This window comes from Oryctolagus cuniculus, chromosome 1 (genome assembly GCF_964237555.1).
Source record: "Oryctolagus cuniculus chromosome 1, mOryCun1.1, whole genome shotgun sequence".
In the NCBI taxonomy this organism is placed as follows: Eukaryota; Metazoa; Chordata; class Mammalia; order Lagomorpha; family Leporidae; genus Oryctolagus; species Oryctolagus cuniculus.
Genome location: NC_091432.1, coordinates 217,411,053 through 217,421,766, shown reverse-complemented (window position 1 = coordinate 217,421,766; position 10,714 = coordinate 217,411,053).

Here is a 10,714-nt window from a genome sequence, read left to right as displayed (position 1 = left end):
GGCAGAGTTCAATTTCAAAATCAAAAATTAATTTAGACAAAGCTTCCCAAATGTCCGTAAGTTAAAACTGTTCTGAGAGATGGAAGAGAAGGAAGCCAAGCAAGTGAGTTTGAGCCCAAGTGGTTTCTTTCTAAGAGGAAAAGAACAGCTCTCCTCCATGTCTGTAGGAAATAAACTGACAACTCAGAACTTAGCCTGCTGACGTGCCAGGGAGGCCCGGGATGTGGGAGCGAAGCAGCAGCCAGCGGGATAGGCGTTGTGCGGGCAATAAATGTTAGCACAAAAGTCACATCAGGCAGGCAGACAGCAAAACTGACTCAGTTAGCAACTTCTTAGCATATCAATGTCTCATTTTGTTTCTCCAGCAGAAGGCTCAGATATTGGATTGCCTGATTCAAAATTGGCCCCTAGGCAACCCCAGTGTTTCCAGGAGGGTATAAGTGAATATACACTCCATTCCCTTTCCTAGAAAGCAGGCACTGTCATTGTCTGGGCTCGCATCCCCTGCACATGCCTGACTGTAATTCCTTCCTAGAGAAAGAGGGAGGGGGAGGCCCCGGAGGCAGCCAACTGGTTGCCCTAACTACAGATCCATGGTCCAAGTCTTCCACCATGACAGCCGCTGGCAATGCCCACACCTAGGTGTTCAAGGCCAAGGTCAGCAGATAAATATTGATGCATGCTTTTTGCTTGAAAAACTGGAAAAGCCTCAGAAGACAATACAATTTATGAAAACCAAAAACTCAAAGAAAACGCAAGAAAATGAGCGAAAGAGCCAGAGACACTCTGGCTTCCGTCTCAGGGACATCGGCTATGCACACCAGCAGCTCATTGCCTTACAGTGGGGGAACAGCTAACGACCAGCAGGTTCCTGGGTGGGGAAGGTCCTGCCTGGGGGCCCTGCTCAGAGTGGTGCAGCTGGGAGCGGCTGGGAGAATCTTCTGAATTCTGTTTGAGCATTTGCCATATGCTGAGCGTATCAGACACATTTCCCGAATTCCTTCTTAAAGAACCCCCGGGGAAGTAGAGCTGGAAACACCCCACTTTACAGTTGAGGAAGCTGAGGCCTGAAGCTCAGGGGAGGAAGTCACTCAGCTCACACAGCACATTAGCCTGTCTCCAGAACCGGTGCTCTTAGAGAGGACTCGGTGGAATCTCCCTCGGGGCACCACCAGACCCAGGAGGCTTCAAACGCGGAGAGAACTTCCAAGGAGCAGTCAACACCGAGCGTTTTAAGGGAATCGGTTTCTAGCCCCTCAGCTTCCACGTGTACGATTTCCTGAAACTGACCTTACTGAGAACTCCCACACGTAGATGTGAGCCTGCGTTCCCTTCTTAACTGCCCTTCTCCAAGTGACACAATACAGGTGTAGCCCTCACCTATCCCCCATCCTACTGCGGGAGCAAAACCCGAGAGTTAGGGGCAGGGGCGAGGCCACCAGGGGGTGGATTCACACTTGGGGAGCAGAAACACCACACCGTTCAATCTCATTACGAGAGGCATTTCTATAGATTCCATTTTTCTGTTTAAAATGTATCAACATTTGGATCAACTATACCCAAAAAATTAATGACGGTGATGACTCAATTCTGCAAATCGCGTAACTGTTAGAGCCTTAGAATCCCAGGGATACAAAAATTTTACATTTCCATCCATAAACATATTTTTGATTTAGATACTATGGCAAGATGGTCCGCGTGAGACGTAACAGCAGTAAAATATATTACATTCCTATAAAATTCTGTGGGGGGAAGTGAAATGGAAAAAAATGATTGAAAGGAGAAAGGAGAACATTGTAAAAGTTCTGACTGTTAAAGAAAAGTTTGTTCATCTATTTTTTAAGTGGGTGATAGTGGGTATTAAATCACCATGATATTTGAATTTCACTGGGCACATGTAAAGGAGTGATGTAACAGTTATATTTTAAAATATTAATATTTATAATAGACAGGATATTACAATCTTTATAGCTATTTAAAACCATGATGAAAATTTTTAAATATGCGATCGTGTAGTTTTTCAGGATTCTTTCACAGGTACGTAAGCAAATCCACACCAAAGCCGCTGATTTCGTCCAGCCACTGTTTTTTTGAAATTCAGACACTGGAAAGGATTTACTCAAGCTCATCTAGTGCTACGGTCTGCTTGCGGTTTGTCCTCCTCCAAGTGTTGGTGTCTTGAAGGGTTGGTGCCAGGGGCGGTGTTGAACCTGTAAGAAGAAGAGCCCAAGGTGAGCTGGTGAGGTCATGGGAGCGCTGCCCTCTGCAGTTCTCTTGGGAGTCCGTTAGTTCTTGTAAGGGGATTGTTATGAAAAAGCAAGGCTGACACCCTGAGCGTTGCACTGACTCCCTGTCTCACGCTGAGTAGCCGTGCGGACCCTCCCCATCCCATTCGCTGTCACCGCTGTGACACCATCCACGAGGAGGCATTCACCAGAGCCCAGCAGAAGCTGACCCCGAACCCTTGAACCTCCAGAGCTGAGAGCAGAATAAACCTCCTTCCCATACAAAGTCCTCAGCCTCACATACTTCATTATGGCAATAGAAAATGGATTCGTTTAATCTGATTTAATGCCAAAATAGAACCTGAGCTGGGACCAAGACTAGACTCAGGCCCTCCTAACTGGCTGCCTTTTCTTTACCAATGTTGGCTTTCTCCATTCGTCAGAGTCCTAGCAGGTGCCAGCCCTCAAGGAGAGGAAAGCCCGCCCAGTGTGTCTTTACAGGAACGAGGGCAGGCTGGGGAAACCCAGGGACTGGCATCAGGGCAGAGCCATTCCAGCCCCAGACCTGAAGGAGTGCAGGGAAAGCTCCCTTTGGGACTGGGGGCTATAAGAGAAACCCACCAATGGGGAGCTGTGTCTGAAGTAGGGGAACACGGCCATTGCCAAGCCTCCCCAAGCAAAGAGAGAGCTGGGTAAGCAAATGCGCTGGCCTCTCTCTTCTCTTGCACGGTTTTCTTCCTTTTTGAAAGAGTTGTTTGTTTGAAAGGCAGGGGGAGAGAGGGAGAGGGAGAAGGGGAGGGGAAGGGGAAGGGAAGGGGGGGGGAGAGAGAGAGAGAGAGAGAGAGAGAGAATGAACTTCCATCAGCTGGTTCACTTCCCAAATAGCCACCACAGCTAGGGCTGGGCCAGGCTCTTGCACCATCTTCTATCATCTTCCCAGGCACGTTAGCAGGAAGCTGGATTGAGAGCAGGGCAGCCAAGACTTGACCCAGCAGTCTGACATGAGTGGCTTAGCTATCTGTGCTACAGCACTGGTCCCTTTTGCACGGTTTACCTACTGCTAGCTCAAACTGGGCAGATCAACCAGAAGCCAGAGGATGAGGGAGCTCATGGGTGCACTCCTTAAAGCTCAACCTCTTTGGGCACAGAGCAAGGTAGAGAAGGGTGAAGAATCTAGAGGGGCAGCCAGGAAGTGCCAACTACACTTTCCGTATTGAACTTGACATTTGTGTTGAAACACAAGGATTAGGCTTCACAGCCAATGTGAGCCACAGCAAAACAGAGTAGAAACCTGCCTTCATGAGGCCAGAGGCTGTCAGGGCAGTGCAGAGAGAGCCCTAGGTTTCATTTGTGATGCGATGCACAGATACCCACTTATTTTAACACCGCAGTGGTTTTGCATCTCCTTCCTTTGCAAACTGATCTTTATTTCGCTAAAAGTCTCCTGATTAAATCCTCACTCATGGATGTTTTAGCAGGTTGCGACAAGCTCCAACTAAAACCCCAAATTTAGGGGCTGTCCCTGAGAAGAAGCAATGCAAATGGGCATTTTAAACAGAATTATATTAAGATAATAGTATAAATTATTAATAGCCATCTATTAAAAACAGATCAATCCTGCTATAATTAGATTGAAAGAATGTTTGCAATTACCATAATCTAAAATGCGTTATCAGCCTGATCACCTTCTCCAGGCAAACTGTGTTCACAGTGTGGGAAGAACAGCGCCCTCTGGGAATGGGGAACACCAATGATCTATTGCCCTTCTGCACTTGTTTGCTTTTTTCCCTTAAGATATACTTATTTATTTGAAAGTTAGAAGGACAGAAAGTGGGCGAGACAGAGAGACAGAGACACACAGAGAGAAAGAGGGCTTCCACCCATCATTTCTCTTCACCAATGCCCACAACAGCCGGGGCTGGGCCAGGCTGAAGCCAGAAGCCCACAACTCTATCTGGGTCTCCCACGTGAATGGCAGAGGCCCAGGTACTTAAGACATCGTGCACTCCTTCTCAGGCACCTCATCAGGCAGTCAGATTACAAGTGGAGCAGCTGGGGGCACTAACCGGTACTGTAACCCACTGCACCACAATGCCAGCCCCTACCTGTGAGACACAGATGGTGGTAGGGTGGAGGGGCACTCTTGTCCACAGTCCTCCCCATAGAGAAAGCAGGTGGGTGGCACACGTGGACTCTCTGCTGGGAAATGGAAAACCAGGTTCCAGTTCTGGCAGTCAATGGCTCAGTTCTCCTTGAACTCCAGCTTTCTCATTTGTTAAAATTCAACTCTAGTACCTTTTTTATTTCAATGGTCCCACCTAAAAAAGTAGAATGATAAAAATGCAACATTTATTTTTTAAAGGTTTAATTTGTTTATTTGGGAGGCAGAGTTACAGACAGAGAGAAGGGAAGACAGAGAGAAGGGTCTTCCATTCGCTAGTTCATTCTCCAAATGGCCACACAGCTGGAGCTGGGACGATCCGAAGCCAAGAACCAGGAGCTTGTTCTGGGTCCCCTACACAGGTGCAGGGGCCCCAGCACTTGGGCCATCTTCCACTGCTTTCCCAGCCCATTAGCAGGGAGCTGGATTGGAAGAGGAGCACCTGGGACACAAACCAGTGCCCATATGGGAGCCGGCACTGCAGGTGGAGGCTTAGCCTACTGTGCCACAGTGCTGGCCCCTACAAAATTTCTATAGGATTGTCCTGAGCACTAAACAAAGTAATATTTGTGGACAAAAACAAACTTTGTATATTGTCAGATGCTAAGGCAACTTAGGGGAGAACACATAAAAGATCGCATGGGGCCGGCGCCGTGGCTCACTTGGTTAATCTTCCACCTGCGGCACCAGCATCCCATATGGGCACCAGGTTCTGTCCCGGTTGCCCCTCTTCCAGGCCAGCTCTCTGCTGTGGCCCAGGAGGACAGTGGAGGATGGCCCAAGTGCTTGGGCCCTGCACCCGCATGGGAGACCAGGAAGAAGCACCTGACTGCTGGCTTTGGATCGGCACAGTGCTGGTTGCAGCTGCCATCTGGGGAGTGAACCAATGGAAGGAAGACCTTTCTCTCTGTCTCTCTCTCTCTCTCTCACTGTCTATAATTCTACCTGTCAAATAAAAAAATTTTTTTAATTAAAAAAAAAAAGATCACATGCTCAGGCTCTGCTATCCCGAGTTTAAAACTGCAGGGTGAGATTTCAAACTTCTGGTTCTGGTCAAATAAGGAGACCAGCAATTATTCTCCTTGAAGAGCAACTCTACAGATGGCCAGAATGGACAAAATAGCACTTAAATCCGCTGGAAATCAACGAAAGGCGTATAACAATCTGAGAAGCATTTGTGTTTGGGAAACTACTGGATCTTAGATTAGAACAATGGCAGGGGGATGTCCTTGTCTGGAGGCTGCTTCTAATCCTCACCTCCCCTTCTGCTTAGGGGGTGCAGAGATTCTGCCAGGACGTGGCGGGAGGCATAAGGACAGCTGGGCTGCTGAAAGCAAAGGGCACCTACTCGATTGGGAGCAATAGGTTCTCATGTCCAGCAGCACTGGTGAAAGTGATTGTCTTGGCAGGAGGCGCACAGGCAGGGCCAAAGGCTGTCTTAGACAAGTGTTTTGGTTTGGGGCAAACGCATTCCCGGCCAAGGCTGCCTGGATAAGTAGTGGCGACCAGAGAGGGCATAAGTTGTCACATGACTGCCGCTGACCAGAGGCTGCATACATGGGCATGGGAGTCTGAAAGGCCTCTTGGAAAGTGAAATGCCAGAAGAGACTTAAAATGGTCTGCACTTTGAAGATGCTCCCTTATAGACACACGAATTTCTGCAGAGGCTGGAAGCCGGGCTCGCTTGAGGTGCTTCTGCACAACTCTGTCTAATCGTTGGTGACTTTTTTTTTTTTTAAGATTTATTTATTTATTTGAAAGTCAGAGTTACACAGAGAGAGGAGAGGCAGAGAGAAAGAGAGAGAGAGACAGAGAGACAGAGAGAGAGGTCTTCCATTTGATAGTTCACTCCCTAATTGGCTGCAACGGCTGGAGCTATGCAGATCTGAAGCCAGGAGCCAGGATCCTGCCCCGGGTCTCTCACGTGGGTGCAGGGGCCCAAGGACTTGGGCCATCTTCCACTGCTTTCCCAGGCCACAACAGAGAGCAGGATTGGAAGTGGAGCAGCCGGGTCTCGAACCGGTGCCCACATGGAATGCCGGCGCCTCAGGCCAGGGCGTTAACCCACTGTGCCACAGCGCCAGCCCCGTTGATGTCAGTTTTAAAAAGAAAAGCCAGAGTTGTTTTTTTGTTTTTTTGTTTTTTTGTTTTTTTTTTTTTTTTTTTTTTTACAGGCAGAGTGGACAGTAAGAGAGAGAGACAGAGAGAAAGGTCTTCCTTTGCTGTTGGTTCACCCTCCAATGGCCGCAGTGGCCAGCGCGCTGCAGCCGGTGTACCGCGCTGATCCAATGGCAGGAGCCAGGTACTCATCCTGGTCTCCCATGGGGTGCAGGGCCCAAGGACTTGGGCCATCCTCCACTGCACTCCCTGGCCACAGCAGAGAGCTGGCCTGGAAGAGAGGCAACCGGGACAGAATCCAGTGCCCCGACCGGGACTAGACCCAGTGTGCCGGCGCCGCAAGGCGGAGGATTAGCCTAGTGAGCCATGGCACCGGCCGAAAAGCCAGAGTTTTTAAAACTCTGGGCAGAGCTAGCAGCAGCTGTATCCCACTGAGGGGACAAATTTGGGTCAGGTGGGTACTTAAACAAACAAACAAAAAACAAATATATAAATAAAAAACAACAAACACCTTTGGGGGAAAATACAGAAATCAGAATTGCTTCAATACTGTATTATTCCATTTTCTGTTACCATAACAAAATACCCAAGTCTGAGCTTTATAAAGAAAAGAGACTTCTCTAGCTTAAAATTCTGGAGGTCCAAAGGCGTGGTGCTGGTATGAGTTGTGCTCTGGGGAGGACCTAACGCATGGTGGCCGTCTGGTGAGTGATGTCATGGCACAAACACATGGGAAAGGAAGAGATGGCATGGTGAGGCAGGAAAGCAAAGAGAAGGGGCCAGCCTCGCTTTCTTATAGCTGTCTTGAGGACTCACCAGGGTCCCAGGAGAGCCAGGTCAACTGCTTCTGATGGCGGCGCCCCCAGCGACACCAAGCACTTCCCCCTGGACCCCACCTCTCAAAAGCCCCACCACTTCTTACCACTGCCACACTGAGGATCAAGCTTTCAACACAAGGCCTCTGGGGAGCACAAGCAAACTGTAGCCAAGTCATAGAGACTACCTCATCAAAAGTAGCAACACAATTTCCACCTGCAGAGGGAAAGAAGTGTGTGATCTACACTCAGGAAGAAGCCTGAACAATAGCAACATCCTCTGAGTGCCTCCTATCCCTGCTTGGCAGACAGAGATTTCAAGTCAGCTATTTAAATATGTTCAAAGACCTAAAAACAAATCATGTTCAGAAATTCAAGGAAAGTATGACAGCAATGAATCAATGAATAAAGATACCAATAACAAGATCGGAATTATTGAAAAGAATCAACTAGAAATTCTGCAATAGAAAGTATAATAACTGAAATAGAAATTTACCTACAGGATATTAGCAGAAGAATCAGGATGTCAGCAGAGAGAATAAACAAACTTAAAGACAGATCAATAGAAATCATCCTTTTTGAAGGACACAGAAAAAAAGGGGGAGAATAAGGAACAGAGCCTCAGAGACCTGTGGGAAAACACCAGGCATGCCAACACACATTCAATGGTAACCTAAGAATGAGAGAAGAAAATTTTCTGAAGAAACAATGTTAGAAAAACCCAAATTTGGGCAAAAAAAACTTAGATATCCCAGAGAGTTGACCAGCCCAAAGAAGAATAAATACCAAAAGATCCACACCTAACTATTGAAATCCAGAGGAAGAGAAAAATTTTAAAAATAGCAAGAGAAAAATTAGTCAGAATATATAAGAAATAACAATATCTTTATTTCCTGATTTTTCATATAAAATAATTGGGATCAGAAGGGCATATCACAAGTACTGGAGAAGGGAAACTTGTCCACAAAAAATTCTATGTGAAGCAGAAGCTATCCCTCAAATGGACGCTAAATAGAGACATCCCCAGATAAAGAATAAAAATAAATAAATAAATACAAAGGCTTACAGAATTCACGACTAGATGGCTTGTCTTAGAAGACACTACAGGCCAGTGCCGCGGCTCACTAGGCTAATCCTCCGCCTAGCTGCGCCAGCACACCGGGTTCTAGTCCCGTTCGGGGCGCCAGATTCTGTCCCGGTTGCCTCTCTTCCAGGTCAGCTCTCTGCTGTGGCCAGGGAAGGCAGTGGAGGATGGCCCAAGTCCTTGGGCCCTGCACCCCATGGGAGACCAGGAGAAGCACCTGGCTCCTGCCTTCGGATCAGCGCGGTGCGCTGGCCGCAGCACGCTGGCCGAGGCGGCCATTGGAGGGTGAACCAACAGCAAAGGAAGACCTTTCTCTCTGTCTCTCTCTCACTGTCCACTCTGCCTGTCAAAAAAAAAAAAAAAAAAAAAAAAAAGACACTACAAAAGTCATTTGGACCAAAAAGAATTGATACCAGATGATAGTCTGAATCTACTAGAATGGAAACCACCAGCAACAGCAAATAAATATATTATTGTAAGAGAGTCATGCTCTCTCTATTTTCTGTTTAATTCTCTTAACTTTTTAAACAGATAAAGGATTCTGTGATAATGCTAATATTGTATCTTCAGGCTTATAGAGTAACAGAAAGGAAAGAGGGGAGCAAAGTTTCTGTATTTTACCAGAATTAAGTGTGTATTAATTTGAAGTATAAAGTGATGAGTTAGCATGCCTACTATACTCCTAGAGCAACCAATAAGAAGAGAACTAAAAAACAAATAATTTTAATACAAAATGAAGAAGAAGAGATAGAATGAGATATATAGGAAAAGTTGGCAAATGCAAATCCAACCTACCAATAATTGCATCAAAACTGAATGATTTAATCACTTCGATCAAAAAGAACAGTTGAAGAACCTTAAAAATCAAACCAAGATGGAGTGACCTAAGCCAATACCATTAAAAACAAGAAGTCACCTTTGCCCCAAATAAAAATTAAAGTTTAAAATTACAGCCCTAAACTTTCCCCCCCAAAGCTAAAATTAGGTGCAGCTATAAAATAAGGGACCCTATGTTTAGCTAGCTGCGACACTTGTGCCTGGCTGTGCTAAGACCTAACCCAGTTTGTATGCCTCCTAATACTCAAATAACAGCGTGGGAAGCGGGATGCCGCTCTCCCACCAGGGGAACAAAGGGAGCGAGACGTCGTCCCCCCTCAGGGTGAACAAGATGGTGCTGGCAGGGAAAGGAACTACTAAAGAAGTAAACAACAAAATGGCGACGAGGTGCATGCCTCCCATGTGATCCCGTAGCTGATTGGATAGAAGACGCATGCCCTTCACATGAACAACTCGCGGATTGGACTGCTGTGTGCATGGACTCTATAGTGCTTTTGATTGGTCGCTGCAGGTATATAAACCGTGTGGCTTGTACTGGGGGCGCTCTCCGGACTCCCGAGTTCAGGAGGCCTGTCTGTGCAGACGCCGAATAAATCCTCTTGCTTTTGCATCAGCTGGTCTGGAGTCTGAGTCTCTGGGGTGTGCCTCTCGACGTGTTAGCATCCTCACTCCGAGGGTCTAACACAGTTTTCAAGACTCAATAAAAGAGCATAGCCAACTGCATGATCTCTATAAAGACAAATTTTAGATTCCAAGAGACAGATAAATTAAAAGATAAAAGATGGAAAAAGACATGCCAAGGGGGCCAGTGCTGTGGTGCAGCAGGTTAAGGCCCCAGCCTGCAGCACCAGCATTCCATGTGGGCACCAGTTCGAGTCCTGACTGCTCCACTTCTGATCCAGCTCTCTGCTGTAGCCTGGGAAGGCAGTGGAAGATGGCCTAAGTCCTTGGGCCCTTATACCACATGGGAGACCTGGAAGAAACTCCTGGCTCCTGACTTTGGATCGGCTCAGCTCCAGCCATAGCGGTCATCTGGGGAGTGAACGCTGGATGGAAGACCTCTCTCACTCTCTCTCTCACTGGCTCTACCTCTCTCTGTAATTCTGTCTTTCAAATAAATAAAATAAATCTTAAGAAAAAAAGATTTTATAACTAACATTCGTAGAATGTTCTACCAACAGCATAAGTCATACTCTTTCTGAGCAAACATGGAGCATTTTCCAAAGTAGACAGTTTGTTAGGATATATGGTGAATCTCAATAAACTAGAAGCATTGAAATAACACAAAATATATCCTCCAATCACAATGGAATTAAATTAGAGTCCAACATGGAAGAAACTTGCGGAATTTAACAAATATTAGGGAATCAAACAACACTCTTAAACAACAGATTGGTTAAAGAATAAATGACGAGAGGTTAGAAAATTTCTTTACTTTATTGAAAATGAAAGCAGAACACCCCAAGATTTATGG